Consider the following 20,757-nt stretch of genomic DNA (forward strand, 5'->3'; position numbering starts at 1 on the left):
ATGAGGTTGACCAACCAATGCTCAATTTGATCCAATATAATTCTGGTCAACAATCTGCAATAGTCAACAACGCTCAACATCCCTAGCCAGTCCAGTCAACAGTGGTCAAATAGCCTCCAATTAATTTGGTCAATGCAGCAAGAAACTTGGCCTCTTCAACAGGTCAAAGTCAACCCAAAACAGTGCAAGGAATCCCAGTGAAACTCAGTCAAAAGAGAGAAATTTTGCGGTCCAGGTCTGCAATTCTACCTGAGGTCAATGCCAATCAAACAACCTAGACTACCTCGGTTTTTGTGCACGTGGCCTCACCGGACAGAGATATGCCCAAAAGATCAAAGTCAAATTATACTCAGAAAGTCAAAGTCTACACTGGTCAAAGTTGCAGAACAGTTCAAATTTTCGGCCACCTGTAATTTCGTCCTACTTCCTTGCACGTGTGAAGAAACTCCTGTAATTTTCAGAGTTATCGAACCCAAGAAAAGAAGAGAAATGTGTGATGATGAGATGCCAAAATGAGGAGGCCTTATGGTGTATTTATAGTGATCAATGTGGGGCCAACTTGTAGATGAAGATGAGGCCAACTGAAGAAAGGGCATTTGTAGGTGTGCAAAAATTCTAATTTTCGAGGACAAGGGAGATGCCATCAGCGTAGATCCAAATGTGCAATGAATCATCAAAGGAGGGGCTTCCAAGTGGGAATATTGGCCCCTAGTTGCATACTTTAACACAAATACGAGTACATGTCCTGCAAACCATCAAAGCCCAACAATGGAACATGGGTTGCTCATACCATCTCCCAAAGCAAAACCCTAGCCTCACCACAACTCACCCTACTAGCTGCCAAGAGCTAACTGCCTCTAGCTCTTCAAGCACATATCAGCTATCTAATGCTACTCCTAGTTCTAGTGCTAAAGTCCCTGTTGATTTTTGGTAGCATTGGATGTGCTCTAGCCATGAAAACTAGTGGAGAGGTTAAAGCACATGAGATCTCCAAGACCCAGAAATTGTTTGGAGAAATTCCACTTAGATGAAGAGATATTAAAATAATTAATATTTTTAATGAGTTCCTAATTCTAAACTTAGAAAAATTAAAATATTATTGTGTATTTATATAATATGGGTGAGAAAGTTCTAAATAACGAGGATCAAGCCAAATCTAATCTTAGTCGTTGATTAAGGACTTAATCTCGGTCGTTGAATCGTCAATAGGGAAAGTATAAGAGGAGGCTTGAGGGTCAGTTGGAGACACACCAAGAGAGATCAAGGATTCGATTTTCTGGGCTGGATTTAGTGAGTGGCAGTTCAGCAAAGGATTTCAATCCAAGGTCGCAGAATACATATCAGAGAGGCAACAAAGTGCCAGAAGAGGTAGCGCAGAGCCGAGGAGGGCTGACGCAGAGGTTGAGGAGGCCAGCGCAGAGGATACAAAAGTCGAAGAGGCTAACGCAAAAAGCCACAGAGGTTGATGCAGACAGCACAGAGGGTTGTAGAGGCTAACGCTGGGCTGAAGAGGCTGCATTGAGGAGGTTTTGTGGGGCAGACTGAGAGCAGATCAGTTGGGAGAGGGTGACGCAGTTCCAGAGGAGTGCTTGGAGCAACTTTCACTGTCTAGCACAAGGAACATCAGGAGTCACTGTGGGCTTGTTCATTTGGTTGCTGATTTGACAGAATATCTGTCTCCGGATAGAGGTACTACTGCCAAGGATATTCTCTAAAGGGTGAGCCATTTCTAGCACCCTAGTTGTATTCAAAAATTTGCCTAATAATAAAACACTCATATATGCTACACCGGTTTTCCCGAATTGGGTTTTTTCAGGGACGATTGTTCAAAAATAACGGTGTCCCTTGTGTTGTCCCAGTTTATTTCAGTTGTTGATTTGTATATGTGTGAAGCCTACAATTGTGTTTACTTCAATGTCTATGTTAATAAACAACTTGTTAGTGTAAAGAACAACTAGGAGATAGTAAACCAGATATTGCAGTAGGGGTTTCTGATATATTAGATTCAGAAATTTTCAAATGGTATCAGAGCGATTGCAGATCAAGGAGGATTGAAGACACTAGCCGAAGATATCTGAGAATTTGCAGCAGAGAAGCAGTTGTTCTGAGAGACAGTGTTGTTCCAGAGCTGAAGAGGCAAGAGGAAGAGTGACGCAGTGTCGTGAGGGTGACGCAGAGGCTCACGCAGAGCCTGCATCAACATTCTGAGCCAGGAGAAGGGCCAGTGCAGAGGCAGAGTGGGGCAGAACAGGCTCACGCAAAGCTACGTCATCTTTCTCAGCCAAGAAGGATTGACGCAGTTGGCCGGGAGGAGAAGATTTAGCTCAAGTCGTGATTGCGCAAAGCCTAAAGGGCTCAGATTCTTCAATTGCTGGGGCTAAGGGAGTTGTGCAAATTTTGATTCGAGGAGCTGGTGGGACGTTGTTTCTGTGAGTGTAGAACAGTGTCTAAGGAGACTGAACCAAGGTAGAGGGAAGCACTACCTCGACAGATTTCTAGCCAAGAAATCTAGATCCGTGTTGCAGTGGCATAGGAGCATTGGAGAGGAGTGACTCGACAGTTGGCCGGAGGATTTCCGAGAGGGAAATGAGACTCAGAGGGAGTCTAGAGAAGAGGAGCAGAGATGGCAGTAAACGGATTGAGGGATAAGGACAGATTGGACGAGGCTTCCAATTTTGTCATTTGGAAGGCCATGATCCTGGCAATCCTGGATAAACATCGCTTCAAGGACTATGCGTTGAAAATCGTAGTTGTTCCTGTTGACCCTGATGCAAATGAGAAGTATGAGGAGGCCATGGTGAAGGCGAAATGCATGATCCTAGACGGGGTCAAGGATCATGTAATAATACCACATATTGCTGAGAAGTCAACAACAAGGGAGATGTGGGAGACCTTGACGACTTTATACCAGGGCTCTTCCATGTAGCGGAAGATGTTATTGGAAAATCAGTTGAGGTCATATCAAATGCAGAAAGGATAGGAGATAGATCACTTCATTCTCAGATTGCAAGGAATTCGTGACCAACTTGCTTCCGTGGGGTCTACATCGGATCCAGAGTTTATGGTCAGGACTGCTCTGAATGCAGTCTCCGAGGACTGGGAGACGTTTGTCCAAAGCATTTTGGGCAGAGCAACTCTCCCCAGTTGGGAGGAGATGTGGTCAGCGCTTCGACAGAAAGAGATTAGGAAGTTGACCAAGGCGGAAAGTAGCAGTAAGGGAGTTCGAGTCCAGAAAGAGGAGGAGGAGGATGCATCTCTAGCATCTGCGGGACAGTAAGGGGTTCAGAAGAGGAAGAAGAAGGACATCTCCAAGGTCAAGTGCTTCAGTTGTGGGGAGCTGGGACATTATGCCTCTCAGTGCCCCAGGAAGAAAGGCAAGGGAGAAGCTTTCGACTCAAAGGCAGCTCCAGCAAAGGCGGAGAAGGATGTCGAGACTGATGACGATTGTGCCATGAGTGCTTTTGCGCCTCTAGAGAAGAGGTGGGGAGACATTGAGTTGTAGTCGAGAGGAATACAAAAGAAGAGGCAGGATCCTTCAGTTGCCCAAACTCTTGGATCGCATATGACTACGGGAGCCCTTAACGATAGTAGCATGATGACAGGTGTCTGGTGGAGCAAGGTGTGATGGAGCGACAAAGTAGTGCTAGAGTGAAAAAATCTGTAGTAGCGCGGTAAAGGTTGTAGCAATGCGAGAGGCACAGAAGAGGTTGCAACAACAAAGAGGGCACAGGATAGTAGCAGAGGTGGCTTCAGCGTCAGGAGGCTTCAAGACTGACCAGGATGTCAATATTTGGGTGAAATTAGTTACTTACTTCTCAGTAACTGAGTTGCAGTGTAGCAGTTAACAGTGGCAGTGGTAGTGTATTCTAATGTTTTTAAAACCGGACTGATCCACCTAATGAACCGGTTTACCGACCAGAACCGATCTAACTGGGGTTGGTTTGGTCTAAACGAACCGGTTTTAGAAAAATACATTAAATAATTAATTTTCAATAAAACAAAACTATTTTTAAGATTTAAAACCATGATTCCAAGCCAATAGAGACAAAATATGCAAAGTTTGCTCATTTATATACCATGTAAAGGTGAATATATCAAAATGGCACCGAGTGCAATACATATCATCGACAAAATAGAAAAATACATAAGCAATGAGGCTCTAAATGGCCTATAAAGTCCAAAAACAATGTTGCAAGCTATGGGGCCATTGGTCTACTACAAGTCTACAGTGTACACATGATCAATCATCAAGTTCATCACCACTACTAGCCACAGGATCATCATCAGGAGCTACATAGACATCATCTGGTTCAAAGTCTGAGGATGCCTCAGCCTGATCTGCAACCTCAGTATCAATGGCACCAATAACAATAGAAGTGGACCTAATGGAAGCACGAGTTTGTCGACCTGCACGACTAGTGCCTTCCATTGGTTCTTTTGCCGTTCCTTGATGTCGCTACTGATCCTGGTTCTAATGCCGCCACATAATCTGCTTCACCCCTCGCTAAAGCCATGTCGATATCAAAATCAGCCTCAAATACAGGATCTTTAGTCTCCTCCACCCATTTTGATGTTGGATCAATATCGTCTAACACAATGGGATCTAGATCAGGTGTTTTGCTCATCATTTGGTTCCTCCTCAGTCGAAGGTTGTATTGCACGTAAACAAGATCATTTAACCGTTTTTGTTCCAAACGGTTTCTCTTCTTCATGTGTATGTGCTCAAAAATAGACCAATTACACTCACAACTTGAAGCACTGCAAGTTTGACTAAGGAATCTAATTGCAAACCTTTGCAATTGAGGACACTGGCCACCAAATGACTCCCACCAATTTGCTGCAAGAAAAAAGACATTAATTAGTAACTTAGTTTATAATTTGAATTGTAAAGAACGTAAACAATTTTAACTTGAAAAGAAAAACAAATTGGAAATTGGAATTGCTTACCTGGTTGGTTCACATCTCTTGCCATCTTTGCTAAGTTTTTGCCAAAGGTACCACCTGCCATAGTGAAAACAATAAGTTGTCTATGTATTTCTAATTGGTCTGCATGGGTAGGGACCATGCGCTCCAAGCAATCAATCAATCTAGCTCTGACCTCCCCATCATGCAAATCTCCTAGTTGATTTTTATAATGATACTTTGGGTTCAAAAAATACCCAGCTGCATGTATAGGACGATGGAGTTGATTGTTCCATCTGTTATCAATGATCTCCCATATACGACCATATTTAGCTAACCTGTCCTTGTAAGTTGCCTGTATTTTCTCCTTTGCCTGATCCATAGCCTCATAAATGTAGCCCATGGACAATTTTCTCCCATCAACCATCTTTAGCACCTTAACAAGGGGCTCGGTAATTTTCGCAAGCTCTAGAGACCTTTTCCAAAAATAATTGCCTAACACTTTCTTTTTGGCGTCTTTTCCATCTTGTCTACGAGCCCACCGAGATTCAGACCATTCTTTAGAAGAAAACATTTTCTACAAGTTTTTATGTTGACCATTGAGACATTGCAACGTGAGGAAGTGAGTTGCAAATCTCGTAATTGCAGGCCTAACAAGCTCTTTGCCCCCAATGTTTTTCCTCATTAGGCTCAATACCCATGAGTGGTTGTAAATGTATTTTGTAATGCACTTGGCATGCTCTACATTGTTTTTTACCCACTCCACTTTGCCTATGTCCTCAAGCATGAGGTCTATGCAATGTGCAGCACACGGAGTCCAAAATATGGTCTTATATTTGGACTCAAGCATCTTTCCAGCAAGAACATAGTTTGAGGCATTATCGGTGATGACCTGCACAACATGTTGCTCCCCAACTTCTTGAATAATGTCATCCAAAAGCTCAAATAGAAGGGTTGCATCCTTCACCTTATCAGATGCATCAACTGATCTCAAAAACATGGTTCCTTGAGGGCAAGAAACAAGGAAATTAATGATAGTGTGGTTCTTTCCATCGGTCCATCCATTTGACATGATGGAACAACCTGTTTTGAGCCATGAATCTTTAAACTCAACCAAATACTCATCAATGGAAGATATCTCTTTTTGCAAAAGAGCTCCCCTCAAGTCATGCATACTAGGGCCTTTGAAGCCTTTTCCTGCAGCTATAACAGAGTCCCACATAGCTTGATAATAAGGTGAGCAAGCAACATTAAATGGGATATCTGAATCCTACCACCATCTAGCAATGTATTGATGAGAAGTTTCTTCATATTTTTTTTTCCAATGTTGATCCAAAGTGGGTTGACGACTTGGTTGGGAGGAAGTGGGATTAGAAGAGGCAATGTTGGCAGAAGATGAGAAAAAACTTTGGATGTTTGTTCTCTTTGTTCCTTTTGATGGTTGGCCACAAGAAGGATGAAGATAGTGAAAGGGGTCATTGGTGGAAGGGATAGAAGTTGAGTCTTGAATCTCATAATCATCATACCCACTCTCTTTCATGGCTTCTAATAATTCCCTCTTCCTTGCAATGTCATCTTGGATGGCCTTCTCCCTAGCCTTATCCTCATAAAACTTTTCAAGCTTGGAAATGTATTCTGCCCTAATAGGACCTAACACTACATTTGGTGCATCACATGGCTTTACTTGGCCTCTTACCCTAGCCAAGTGTTGTTTCAATCTAAGAATCCCCCCACCTCCAATAGATTTATGGCATAATTTGCATATCATTTTTCCATCAATTACATCACAATGAGCCCATGCACTGTCCTTTCCTTTTGGAGCCATGTTTGCTTGAAATAATTACAATTTGCAAAGAAATCTGCCATTTAAAAAAAAAATTGCAGCTAAGCAACATGGAAAACCAAAGCTAAATTTAGGAAAACAAATGCACATGCAAGCTACAAAATTTGATAGCATAGAACTAGAGATTTGATAGCATAGATGATAGAAGTGAGAAGTTTATAAATTTATAACACATAAAAAATTTGAATTCATGGATAGCAGTCAAATGAGGAATTTTCAAGTGAAAATCCTTACCTGGAAATGCAAACTAGCTTCCTTAGCCTCCTCTTGAAGATGCAACTCCATTGATAGCTACAAACTATCTCCAAGATAGCTCCAACTCCAACTCCAAGATGACTACTCCAGCAAAAACTCAACACTCTCCAAGCTCCCAAACAAACTCTCAAACACTCACAAACACTCCAAATCAGATGTGTGAGACAAATGAGAGGGAGAGGGGCCTCTTAAAGGCTTGGAGAGGGTGTTTTTGGAGGGAAAACACCCTTAGTTTCCCTCCAAAACCCCTAAACCTCAATGAGAAAGGCGCTGAGTGGGGCCTCAGTGGCATGGCCGGTAACCAACCGGTTCCGTCTTAAACCGACTGGTTTGCTACAAACCGGCCGGTTCCATCCTAAATCGGCCGGTTAGGACCGGTTAGGGCCTTTTTCTCGCCATCCAGCCTCTTAAACTGAGTTTTTGCTCCGGTTCCAACCGGTGGGCCTGCTAACTGGCTGGTTAGACCGTAACCGGTTAGTTAGGCCGGTTTTTAAAACTATGGTGTATTCTGGTACCCTAGTTGTATTTAGAAATCTGCTTAATAATAAAACCCTCATATATGCTGCACCAATTTTCCCAAATTGGGTTTTTCCAAGGACGATTGTCCAAAATAACGGTGTCCCTTATGTTTTCTCAGTTTATTTCAGTTGTTGATCTGTATATTTGTGAAGGCTGCAATTGTGTTTACTTCGATGCTTATGTTAATAAATTACTTATTAATGTAAAGAACAAGTAGGAAATAGTAAACTAGATATTGCAGTAGGGGTTTCTGATGTATTAGATTCAAAAATTTTCACAGTCCCCCATCAAATGACACATGAGGGTATATTTATAGAAATAAGGTGATTGTTCACCTACCATGACCTTTTGCCTACCCTCATGACTCTTGAACTTCCTCACGACTCTCTCATGTCTAATGACTATTACATGCCCAATTGATCTCTGCATAGTTGTTGACATTATGATAAGAAGTATTTACACTATGAGAGAAGAGAAATTATGAGGAGAGTAGAGATGGTTATTTGAAACCCTAAAGTACTTGTTGCCAATGTTGTTGCAAAGCCATGGAGGCTTGCATGAGTTGATGAACAGAGTTATGATGTTTGTTTGTTGTATTGAATGTATATCCACTTGTTATTACACTTGTCACCAAGTAGATTAGTTTTAAGGCCAATATCAACACTGCACAATTTGGTTGTCATAATGTTGAGGGCAGCTATATGGAACCATTCTGTGACAATTGATCCCAACTCTTACAGAATGTATGTCAGTTGTCTTTGTGCCTCATTTTCATGGATCGATCATTCAACCATCTAATGAGGTCGTGCCTTTGGGATTGTTGAATGGTCCTAGAAGCCTGTATGCAACAAGTTGTGCAGCCAGAGCTTACTGCTTTCAACTCAATCCTATTTTCCTTTTCATATGTCAACAATCTTGTTCCCTCCTTTTACCTGCAAGCAAATCACATGATGATATATATTGTAGTAAAAGAACAATACTAAAAACACAACATATTGATTGAAAGAAAGATGTTAATCTGGACCCCTGTACAGTCCTTTTCTGCACCAAAATATTATCAAGGTACTTATAGCTCATGCAGGATGTTAATTTGGCAGCGCAGGGACAAATTCCCTCCTTTGGACAGCCTTCCCCATCCAGAGAAGACCATCTTTGCCCTTGGAATAATTTAATTTGGTCAAAGAAAAAATATATTTTTTATGTGAAAACCCACAAGTGCACAGAAGTACAGGTCAGCTTTAAGGACAAATTGGGTCTCCAAAGTCACATATAAATACACATAAAGTCAACCTCATTTGGACATCACATCAACACACATCTTCTTCTCTCTTGTGATTGGTTCGTACAGGTTTGAAGTTAGGCAGTCGAGTTTACACGTGCAAAGGTTCAAGGGTTGATTCTGAAATTCTGCATTGACTTTTTGTTTGGGTGACTGTTGACCAAGTTTGACTTAGCTCTTTGACTTGATTTGACTTGCATAATTTCGATCTTTTGAGGCCAAGTTTTTCTATGGAGGAACAGAGATTTTCTGGGCTACTTTAACTGTTGCTAATTGTTGACTTTGACCTTTGAAATCTGAAGTTGACCACATGAATATTTTCTCTCCTTTGATTGAGTTTGACCGAGTTGTTTGGGACTGTTTTGACTGAAGTTTGACCAGCAAGGAAGGCCGATTATTTTGACTGCTGACCGAGTATTTAAGGCAATTTGACCATTGACTTGTGGACTGGTTAGAGCATCTTTGACTGTTGTTGAATGTGGCAGGATTGTAGACTTTGACTTGTTGACCAAATTTGACTTTGAAGCTCATCTATTGGATATTGGTTGGTAGATCTCTTGGATAGTCAAAGAATTAACTTTGACTCTTTTATTGATGAATTGAATCATTGTATCTCTCTGTTGAACATTTGATGACAATCTAATAAGAAGAAAAAATTGAAAGGGCTTTCTCCCTTGTGGGGCTTTTCTCTGGTCTTTGACCAAATCTTGTGTCTCTTATTGCTCTTTATTGTCTTCTATTGTACATTGCATTTACTATTCTATCTACAATTGTTATTTATCATTGGAAGCTTAAATTTGATTGCTAATTGAAGAACAAATTGGGCTAAGTGATTATACTAAAGCATAGAACAGTGGAAAATTAACACAGGATCATTCTGAGCTTCCCTAACCATGTTTTGGAAGAAGTCCCTTGCCAACAATCATGTCCCTCTCAAATCTTAGGTGTAGAGCCATGTATGGGTGTGATGTGCCTGTATAATTTATTAATTCCTCATTCAAGGCTAAAACTTATGCCATTTTATCAACAACTTTAAAGCATGGTAGTTGATTTTGCACCTCAGGCGTTTATTTCAGGAGGAATACTATCATATCTCAGCCTGTCAAAAAAAAGCTTCAAAGCCATTATTTTCTTCTTCTTGATGCGTGGGAGCACATTATCTATATAAAAGTCTATCGAAGCATACTTGGGAATGTTTGTCACAGTTTTTCTAAAAAATGTGCATATAGAAGAAGACAAACAACAATTGTAGTGCAGTAATTACAATCTTTCCAAACTATTCTGAACTACCACTAGGGATCGTGTCATTGCACCCATCGAAGCATCAAGTGTGATCATGAAGAGAAAACAAAGCTTTGTCTTTATGAATGGAGGCTTGAGAGCTTTCACCAGTAGTGTCTTCTTGTGTAGATAAGTGGATGCCCTTTTCTTTAAGATAACCTTTGTCATGAAACGACTCTTCATGGTCTTCTATAGGGAATGAAGAAGATGCTTCCTCATCATGACTTTGATCTTTAATGTACTAACATATCCTTTCTCCCTAGCCTTATCCACATGAAACTTTTCAAGCTTGGAAAGGTATTTTGCCCTAATAGGACCTAACACTTCATTTGGTGCTTCACATGGCTTTACTTGGCCTCTTACACCAGCTAAGTGTTGTTTCAATCTAAGAATACCCCCACCTCCAATAGGTTTAAGGCATAATTTGCATATCATTTTTCCATCAATCAAATCACAATGAGTCCATGCACTGTCCTTGGCTTTTGGAGCCATGTTGGCTTGAAATAATTAAAATTTGCAAAGAAATATGCCATTTAAAAAAAAAATTGCAGCTAAGAAACATGGAAAACCAAAGCTAAATTTAGGAAAACAAATGCACATGTAGCCTACAAAATTTGATAGCATAGAACTAGAGATTTGATAGCATAGATGATAGAAGTTAGAAGTTTAGAACACATAATTTTTTTTTAATACATGGACAGCAGTCAAATGAGGAATTTTCAAGTGAAAATCCTTACTTGGAAATGCAAACTAGCTTCCTTAGCCTCTTCTTGAAGATGCCAACTCCACTGACAGCTCCAAACTATCTCCAAAATAGCTCCAACTCCAACTCCAAGCCTCCAAGATGACTACTCCAGCAAAAACTCAACACTCTCCAAGCTCCCAATCAAACTCACAAATACTCCAAATGAGATGTGTGAGACAAATGAGAGGGACAAGGCACTTTTAAAGGCTTGGAGAGGGTGTTTTTGGACCCTTATTTTCCCTCCATAACACCCTACAACCTTGGAAAACTGCGTTGCGTGGGTCCTCCACGGCCTTGGCAGCTAACCGGCCGATTTAGGATGGAACCCGCTGGTTTGACCATAAACCAGCCAGTTAGGATCGGTTTTTTCCTTTTTTTGTCGAAATGAGGGGTTAAACCGGATTTTTCTGCCGGTTGACTCCATGGGTTAGTGAACCGGTCGGTTTAACTGGTTACCAGTTCAAACCGGCCGATTTTTAAAACACTAGTTCCATTGTTCATGTAAAATTGTGATCACATTTGTATATTTGGTATGATTTCAAGAGCAATTTGGAGAACAGCGTTGCAATTTTCTATCCGTTCAATGCTGGGGGGGGGGTGAAATGCAATTGGCATTCAAGGACAATAATTACAATGTCTTCTTAATGCAAGTCTCTGTTGAAGCCTATGTATATAAGGTGTCAAGCTATGCAAACGCTAGAATAGGCTAATCGCATTTATAATTTTTGGCACAAGTCGCATATCATGGGTTTGGTCCAATTGCAAATCAGGATTTTAGGCTTGATGGGCCCTGCCAATGTGACTTGCGACTGATAAGAGGAGTTGCAGTCGCAGATCTTATCTAGAGTTACCATTTACAGTGTAAATCGCAAATTCGAGTCACAATGCCACTGTGGACAAGAAGGAGATTCGTGATGGGATAAGACAAATTTCAGTCATAGTTTTCAAGTTTTGAAATCAGTCGCACCTTCAAGTTTTAGTCCCTCTGCAAAATACAAGTGCGACTTGCAACCTGAAGGTGGGAGTCTCCCAAACTCATAGCGATTTTGTTCCTTAACGACACTGGTGACAAAAAGTGTGATCTATGGTGGGATAAAAGGGTGAATGGGAGATATGTGCATTGCGTAATGAGTCATAGTCCTGTGAATTGACCCACTCGATGCATATAAATTTAAGCAATGCGAATGTGACCAATAAACCATGCAATTCGACCCATGAACATAACAGATTCCAAGCAAATGGGCTCATGTGACCGTATTAATACAATTTCATGAAATAGGGAATTGAAATACTGAATTTTTTGAATTAGATTCGAGGCAACACTGCTGCAAGAGGAGATATGGGCAAGAGCTTGAAATAATAGAAGTTAAGGCTGCAACTCGAGTGAGAATTTAGGCTCTTGTGCAAGGGCACAACCCAGAGAAAGAGCGCATGACCAGGCTGAGTGTAGAAGTGATAGAGAGGAAGGCGTGCATTAGAGATTATAAATACGCATGGTTGTGGGAATGAATCAATTTGGTAGTTGATGAACAGGACAAAAGATGATGATGCCATACAAGGAGTCATGGTTTGGAAAAGTGCGGTAGATTTATCGCGCAAGATGGGCACAAAGGAATCATAAATCAGAGATGCAATGTCCAATGCAAAACCGGCTGTGCATTGAGAAAGCGATTTGCGACCTAGAGGGATCGCAAGCCGCAACCTTAAAATGCAGAGACAAATTATTGCGAGTGCAGAATGTGATTTGCAACTAAGGGCAAAAGGAGGTCACAGTTCGCAGTTTCAGTGGACAGTGAGGCTGCCACTGTGAATTATGATTGCGACCTGTGACTTGGTCATCGAAATATTTGCTTGATTGAGCTGCAAACTAAGAGAAGACCTTGATGTCTTTCTTTTGTTCCTGGGAGACAGTAAAGCTGTGAATTTCCCCCGCACTAAGCATCAGAACAACAAATTTCAAAGATGCCCTGAGATCCGGCAACTTCATTTGCATCCAAGTTGAAAACTAGTACAACAGAATGATTTTGAATCTTGCAACATCGTGACCACCACAGGATTCCTCAAATTTAGATTTTATGATAAACCTACTATTTGCAGACCACTTGAACATGATTCACAGATAGACGTAATGAGCCTCCGTTGGTCATCTTTGAATTGCATTGCTAGGTTTACATCCCAACTACAATCTTCGCTGCTAAAGTCATTATTTTCACCCATTGAGTCCAGCATAGGTTTCAAGATTGATAGGAAGCACAGCTGCTTCATTCTTTTTGCTTATGATACTTAGTCTAGGACTTCTCCGCAGCAATTGCAAGTTATCCTCTTACAAGAAAGCAATAGGAAGGGAATCTAGCAACCGTGATAGCAATCCATATTTATTTAGTCAGCTGTTGGACAGCCATGTTCCACAAAACCTGTGAGATATCTAACACCCCTTACCAAGTGACTGGTTGTTTGAATCCAACTACTAAGGTAAGTCTAGATCGATGGGGATGGTGTCATAAGGGTTGTCTCCTTTTAGCAAAAAAAACGTAGAAAGTGATTAGATTAGAACTTGGAAAAGGTCTATAGCTCAGGTAACATTGTTGCCCAGATTTGCATGAGCGTGACACATGCAACTTTAATGACTCCGTTTTTGTATCTATTGTGTCGTAGTACATCACATGTGGATACAATGAGTGATTAAGAAAACCTGCCACGGGCACCAAGCATGTTTTTAACTTGCCATCAGGAAAAGCAACCTTCATGCTATTTGAGCACCAAAGCTCACAAGTCCAAAGAAGCTGGTCCCATGTATAAAACTCTAGAGCAAATATTTCTGGATTACTTGCAAATAATGTGGAGCATAGGCTTTCATACTGTGCACGCAGATGCTCTTTTGTTTGTATAATTTCCTCCAGCAAGTGTACCTTCCAAAGCAATTAGCGCATCAATGTTGAAACTCAGACCTGTGTTAAATGATTTTGGGAGTGCAGCAAAATAAGGCATAAATTCTAAGTGCTTGTTGTGACGCTCCCTCATGCTCCATAGAAGTGTAATGGTTTCTAAAACGAATCCATCAATCTTCTCCAACACTTGTCTCAGGTCAAACCTTAGAACAGTGTCCTCACACATAATCAATGACTGAGGAATTTTGCTGCAACATCCCCAACATTCAAGTTCATGGTTGCCACTGCCCCTCTCCCAAATCCTTCACCTTGCTTTATTGCCCAGTAAAATAAGTATGTTTCTGCTTGTCCAGTACATCTCACACCTTCTATATTTTCTGCGTGTTCATTTGCAAAGCAGACTACCTGATCAACAACTTTAGCTTGCAATGATTCTGCATCTTCGCTACTAGCAAAGTGAAGGAGGTCACATGTAATAGAGTGGATGAATTTTAAGGCTTCCAGCGCATTCCGAGGACTGAATGGACCAAAATCATCATCTTCAATGAAGTACCATTCTATCTCATCCAATTGCAGGATGCGCACAGCCCTGATCATATCTTCCAAAGGCATGCTTTCTGTCATTTTTAGATATGGAAGATTTGTTCCCTGTAAATGAAATACAAGACCTATACTCCTCTCTGACAAGATTTCCCTTTTCTTGTCAAACAGTGGATCATCCTTGTTGGGTTCTGGAAGCATCACCAGTACTCCTATGTTTTCTTTCCTCTCTTGTAGCAATGGCTCTAGACCATTTGCGAGTGACTGCACAAAGATACCAATGCTTCCAAAGTCTTGTTTAACAAATTCTGCAACTTCCTGAACTGCCCAACTCGATGCTCCTCATTTCAAGTTGGTTTCAAATGTGTTGTGAGCCAGAACCCACGTGCCAGCAAGAATTTCTGCATCAGCAATAGCAAGGGACTTTGCTATGGCTCAACCATATCTATTGTCATCTGCTATCCAGCAACAAACGCTCCTTTTCCTAATAGAATCTGCTTCCTTTGTATTCTAACTGCAGCATGGTCCAAACACTAGGCATACAAAACACACACATAAGCATAGTTTTGACATTTAGGCATACAAAAGACACGCATAAGCATAGATTTTACATTTAGGCATACAAAAGACACGCATAAGCATAGTTTTGACATTTTCTTAAAACCCTAATTTCTTTAATCTACTTGAACACAAACAGAGAGGCAGTGACAAAACATTCTCTGCAAAACAAATGAATGCAATATGCCATAAACCCTAATATCAAGGATGAAGCCAAAGAGGGAAGCATAGGCAGTGTGCCTCATGGACATACTAGTATTTGTAGCCTCGATGACAGGGGTTTTGTTGAATGGTGTTGTCATTGATGCCAACGTTCATCACTGAACGCTCTTACATCTATTGGAGGCTCCATTGATCAAAGCCCCTAGAAAACCCCAGAAGCCCCACACTTGTTGAAGCATTTGGGGATGAAGATCAGGGATCTTGGGCTCAAGACCATTTTCATTGGATTCTTCTCGTCATGGCGATTCCAACAGTATGTGGCTCATCATGAGAGCCCTCACGGTTTGAGAGATATGCCCAGTCAAAGATGATGCCCCCTTCTGGTCAATAACCCCAAAAGGAAATAATGTGGCATGGCTTTATTGGTTGCCTAAGGCATATTAAATGAATAAAAAATGAACTTTGTAAAGGAGTAAGTCTAATTATCTGTCATCACTTAAATTATGGAACGAAAAAACATACAATTTTTGTGGTCTATGAACCCCAAGAGTTGTTGATGTGGCAACATGGTACAACTCATGACTAAGAGCAGCGATTATTCAAAAATTGTTTTAATATATTCGTGAGGGCATCCAAACTCAAATTAAAGTCAGCTCTATCTTCATTTCAGTTTTTGCTCCAATCTTCTTTTTGAAATTCAAATATTGGCTTCCCTCCATATGACGTCGACCTACCTTCGAAAAGATATTTTTGGCCTCTATAAATATAGATCCTTTGCTCTCGACCTGAGTAAGAAAAAATTTCATATATCTCTCTGAAATTGTCTGCAGCCTTTTGAGGAGCAAATTGAAGATCAGTCGAAGGCATTATAGTGAGAGGTTATGGCTTATGGTTTTACGATTTTTGGGCTATTGGGATTCGCTAGAATTTTGTTTTTGCAGGTGTATTTGCGTCGAATTAAAAGAAATAACTAGTTCTATCTGTCCTTTTGTCTGTGGCCATATGAAGTATTGAAGAACTTCAGGAGGCTGGATTTTAAGACTTAGGATAAGGTCAATGAAAAATCAGATTATCATGCCTGGAAGATGAGCCTTGATTTGACCTTGGAGGAACATGAAGTGTTGGATTATGTGCAAGAGAAAGTGGTGGAGCCTCTTTCAAATGCACCTGCTGTTGCTAGAACAAAGTATAGAAAAGGTGAGGCCAAAACTAAGAAAATCTTAGTTGACTCCATTCAAAAGCATTTAATCTCTTATATTTCTGATTTGGGAACCTCAAAGGAAATGTTCAAAGTTGATTGGGATGTTCAAAGTCAACAATGCAAATCAAATCCTCTTTCTCAAGAACAAGTTGAGGGATATCAAGATGGACAAATGGGAGTCTATACAAGCTTACTTCATGAGAATAACTCAAGTAAAGAATGATTTGCTATCTATTGGAGAAGTCACTGTTGACAAGGAACTCACCCTCGTTGCTCTTGGAGCTCTTTCAAGGCCGTGGGAAACATTTGTCACCACCATTCTCAACAATGACAGGATACCTGGTTTTGATGAGCTATTGGGTAGATGCACTCAAGAGGAAATAAGGATGATGGAGAGTGTTGTAATCTAGCGAAAAGCGTGCATAGTTACCAGTAAACAGACATCAAGTAGACACATGATAAGCACATACAAAGATGTAAAGAGACACAGTAATGGGGAACCAACAAAAGAGCACATACATATCTTATTATATGTCGAAAACCAGAACCAAAATTGTTACATCGTATATAGACAAACATATATATAGAATGTTGGGACAATTATGCTAGTCTAACTGTCTGATCAAACATGTTACTTAGTCTATCATTAGTTAGCCTTCATTACATTGCAGATTTGTCGACATAACTTTGGGGCTAGTCGGTTGAGCCAACTAGCTCCTCTAACATCTCGCCCACCCTCAAAGGCTTATTTGTCCCAAAGAAGGGGAAGTTGGAGTGTAACAAAAATTGATAAAAAGAAAGAATCTTTACATTCATGACAGTGGTTCTCAAAAGTAAACTGCTAAGTACAACCATTACAATGAAGAAAGATTAAAATGGAATAATTGATGGATTTTCTCTCTTTGTTGAACATTTGATATTAATCAATAAGAAGGATTGATTGGGTTTTCTCCCTTGTGGGGTTTTGCCCTAGCATTAGCCTAAATCTCTGTGTTCATTGTCTTGGCATCTCTTCTTTTGCATTATTGATGTTCTATCCAATGTTGCACGAAGCGGGGGCGAAGCGGAAGCGTTTTTTGGAAGCGGGAACGCGGAAGCGTCATTTTCCAAAAATCTAGGAAGCAAAGCGTCCGCGGAAGCGTCTGCTATATATATATATATTTATATTTTTTTGCATTTATACTCAAAACAAACATCCCAAATACCAAATTAATTGTAGAAGACATGAAAACATGCATATTTTTGCATAAATCAAGTTAGATATAACATCCATTGTACATTAATGATTAATTATTCGAGTATCAACCATTTAGATGCATCAACCATATAGAATCTAGATTCTTCTCCTCTTGTCTAGCCTTTGCCTCTACCTCGATTGTCTAGGGATATTAGTTAACATTGCCCAATTTTGATCAAACTACCTAATTCAAGACTTAAAATATGGTAGAAAAAGCTTAACATGCTTGATCGATGATTTTGACTTGATTGAAAGGTAATTTTTTGCTAAGGGCGTGCCGCGTGACAAAGGAGTTCAACAATTAACACCACCAACACTAGGGTACATATAGGGCTTGGTGCTCTTGATTAAATGCTAATCACATACCTTCATACTTGATATAATCTAATGAAATGCCACAATCCCATTGATCCTGAATTCCTGAAAACTGTTAAGTTTGCTGAATTTTGAATAGGATATGAAATTCTATTTTCTCCATATGAAGTCCAATGAGGCTGGAACCACTCTCAAACATCCCGAGTCATTTCATGGTAATGTTAAAAATTTAAGTAAAAGGATGAAAATGAAAAATAAAGGAGAATGTCACTTTTACTTTAAGAATTTAACATTACCATGAGGGAGCATCTGCTATATTTATATTTTTTTTTGCCTTCATTCGTCACCCTAACCCAAGGTGGACCCACCCCCAACAAGCAAACTCACCTAAAATTAAAAAAAAATTGAAAAAAAAAAAAACGATTTTCTAAATGCTTTTCCGGAAGCCTACGCTTCCTCCTTCGAAGCGCCACGCTTCCGACGCCCGAAGCGCGCTTCGGAAGCGGTGCTTCCGTACCACGCTTCCGAATTTCCAGGAAGCGGCAAAAAATTCGGAATCGGCGCTTCTGAATTTCAGAAGCGCGCTTTCGGCCAAGCTTCCTAGGCGCTTCCATACGGGACGCGCTTCGGGGCTTGGAATCGTGGGGGGGGGGGGCGCTTCGTGCAACATTGGTTCTATCTACAATTACTGTCAATAAGTAAATGATAAGTGATTGCTATTGAAATCTGAAGTGGAATTGTTATTGGGCTAATAAGTTATTGATGTAATTGTTGCATGCATAGAACAAACCATAAAAATTAACCATTTGCAGCAACATTAATAAGAAATTCCTCACTCTCAACATTGATTCTCGTGCTTCTTCATTATGGGTGTCTGGTGTTTCCATCGTGTGTGTATGTGTGCTCGCATGTGGGCAATATGTCTATGAACTAATTCATTTCTATTGCACATGTGGTTGCTTTTGAATCCCTGCTCTTGTATTCCATGTTATGCCAATAACTTATTGTAAACTGGGTTGCAATTAGCCTCTGGCACTTTCCTATTTGCGTATGTCTGAGATGGTTTTAGCTCACTAACCCTTCCTAAGACATACTTCTTATTGTTTAGCTTTTGCATTCTTGTATTTAGTTCTGCAGGTTATCAATCTTGGGTTGATCTCGTTCCCGTTGTCCAAGCATTTCTTTCTTGCCCTCACTCTAACATCTCCACATTTGACAGCGAAGACCAACACTTACATGATGGCAGTCGGGCCTACATACCAGATGGGGCTTCTATCCCTATTAATATGAGGTCTAATTGAGACTTCACACTGGGGAACCCCCCTATCAGTTGGCAGGACATTTTTCCCCATCAACTGCAGGGTTTGCCAGAGAGAGTATGTCGCTGAGCTAGGATTTGATCCTTTGAGCTAAAAGAGTTGGCATTGTTGTTGACGATATTGTATTGCAGATTGACAGGGTCAATAAAGAAGTGTTGATATTGTTTATGTTGATATTGAGAACAGGGGATCTAGTCTGAAAATATATGAAATGTGGCCTGTTGTGGTGAGTTGAAGGTTGGAGTCTTCAGAGCAAGTGGCAGTGTGCTGAGTAGGATGACATGGTCGTGCAAGGTAGGAGAGTGGTGTCTCTTTTAGGTTGAAGCCTAAGAACACTTTAGGGCGACAGGGTGGTGCTAGGGTAGGTTGGAACCGACACAGAGTGTTGGAGCGTCCTTCCAGTTGGAGTTGGTAAACTAAGGCGACGTAGTGTCCTCCATGTTGGAGCTTGTAACCCAGGGGGTTGGAGCCTTCTTCAGTTGAAGCTGAAAATCTTGGAAGTTGGAGCTTCCTAATTGATGGAAATTATTGAAGATAAATATTAAGAAGCATTCAGTGGTTTTTCTCACGGAAGGGTTTCTGCCTAAAATCTCTGGTGTATAGTCTTTATTACTATGCATTGTTGAATGGTGTTAGTGTTTACTTTATGCTTATCTGGTGCAAAAATAATTAGTGCTCCGTGAAGTTAAAATTAACTGATTGAAGAGAAACACTGATTCACTCTCCTCTCAGTATTTCCAACAATTGGTATCAAAGCAGGTTCCTTCAATTGGAGCTTAACAATTGGAAGGTAGATCTCATAGTGCAAAGATGGGAAAATCAAAGAAGCATGCCACCAAAAGTTCAAAAGAATCAAAGGAAGTCTTTAGTGTTACAATTAATGAAGTAGATCGAGTTGGTACACTAGCTCCTGAGTTCGATGAAGCCAAATATGAGATATGGGAATCTAGAATGGTAGCCTATCTGCAAGCTCATGGATATTATGTATGCAAATCTGTTGTTTCTGGAGACACATCTATCGATGAATCTAGAAGGTACAATACAAATGCCATGAAGGTCATTATTGATGCTTTGCCAGATCTTGTAAAAGCCAAAGTTGATTAGTACTTATTAGCCGAAAGTCTTTGGAAGAAGCTCCATGATCTTTACTTAAAGAAGTGTGCAGGTCAAGATGATAACAATAATGATGATTGTGTTTTAGATGAAGCAGATGAGGAAGAAGAAAGAGTTGTCGATTTGGAAGCAAAATTGATTAGTGCCTTATGTGATCTTTAACGAAGCAAGAAAGAGAAATAAGGCACTCAACGAAGAAGTTGCCTTCCTAAGACATCAAGTGTAGGAAGTAGAAAAGAAAGAGAAAATTTTGATAAGCCAATTAGAAGAATCCATTTAGAAGTGTCGGGCAGAAGTCAATCAAAAGCAAAAGGAACTTGACACAACTTCAATTGAAATCAATAGGCCAAGGAATGGAAGAAGGAACATTTGTAGGATATTGAAAAGAAGGATCAAGAAATGGCTTAGTTGAAGATGAAGGTAAAAGAAGCAGGTAAAGCTACATGCGATGAAGGCATAAGTCCCAAGTCCATGCAGAGGAAGATTGATGAGAAGGATGATAGTAGGATCTCTCAAAGGCCAAATCAAAATGAAGGACAAAAGAAGGTTAAAAATGTTGCAGCTTCAAGAAGTAATGTTGAAGGATTCAAGGACAAGGAT

At 40.4% G+C, this 20,757-nt stretch overlaps 1 protein-coding gene across 2 annotated transcripts in view; it reads left to right on the top strand.

Moving 5' to 3' along the window:
* Nucleotides 1–20,757, top strand: part of LOC149183571 (bacterial hemolysin-like protein) — a 398,103-nt gene that overhangs the window by 21,794 nt on the left and 355,552 nt on the right. The gene's annotated exons all lie outside the window — the stretch shown is intronic.

This window comes from Pinus tabuliformis, chromosome 3_2 (genome assembly GCF_031772625.1).
Source record: "Pinus tabuliformis cultivar Carrire ecotype Pingquan chromosome 3_2, CPIR1, whole genome shotgun sequence".
Lineage (NCBI taxonomy): Eukaryota > Viridiplantae > Streptophyta > Pinopsida > Pinales > Pinaceae > Pinus > Pinus tabuliformis.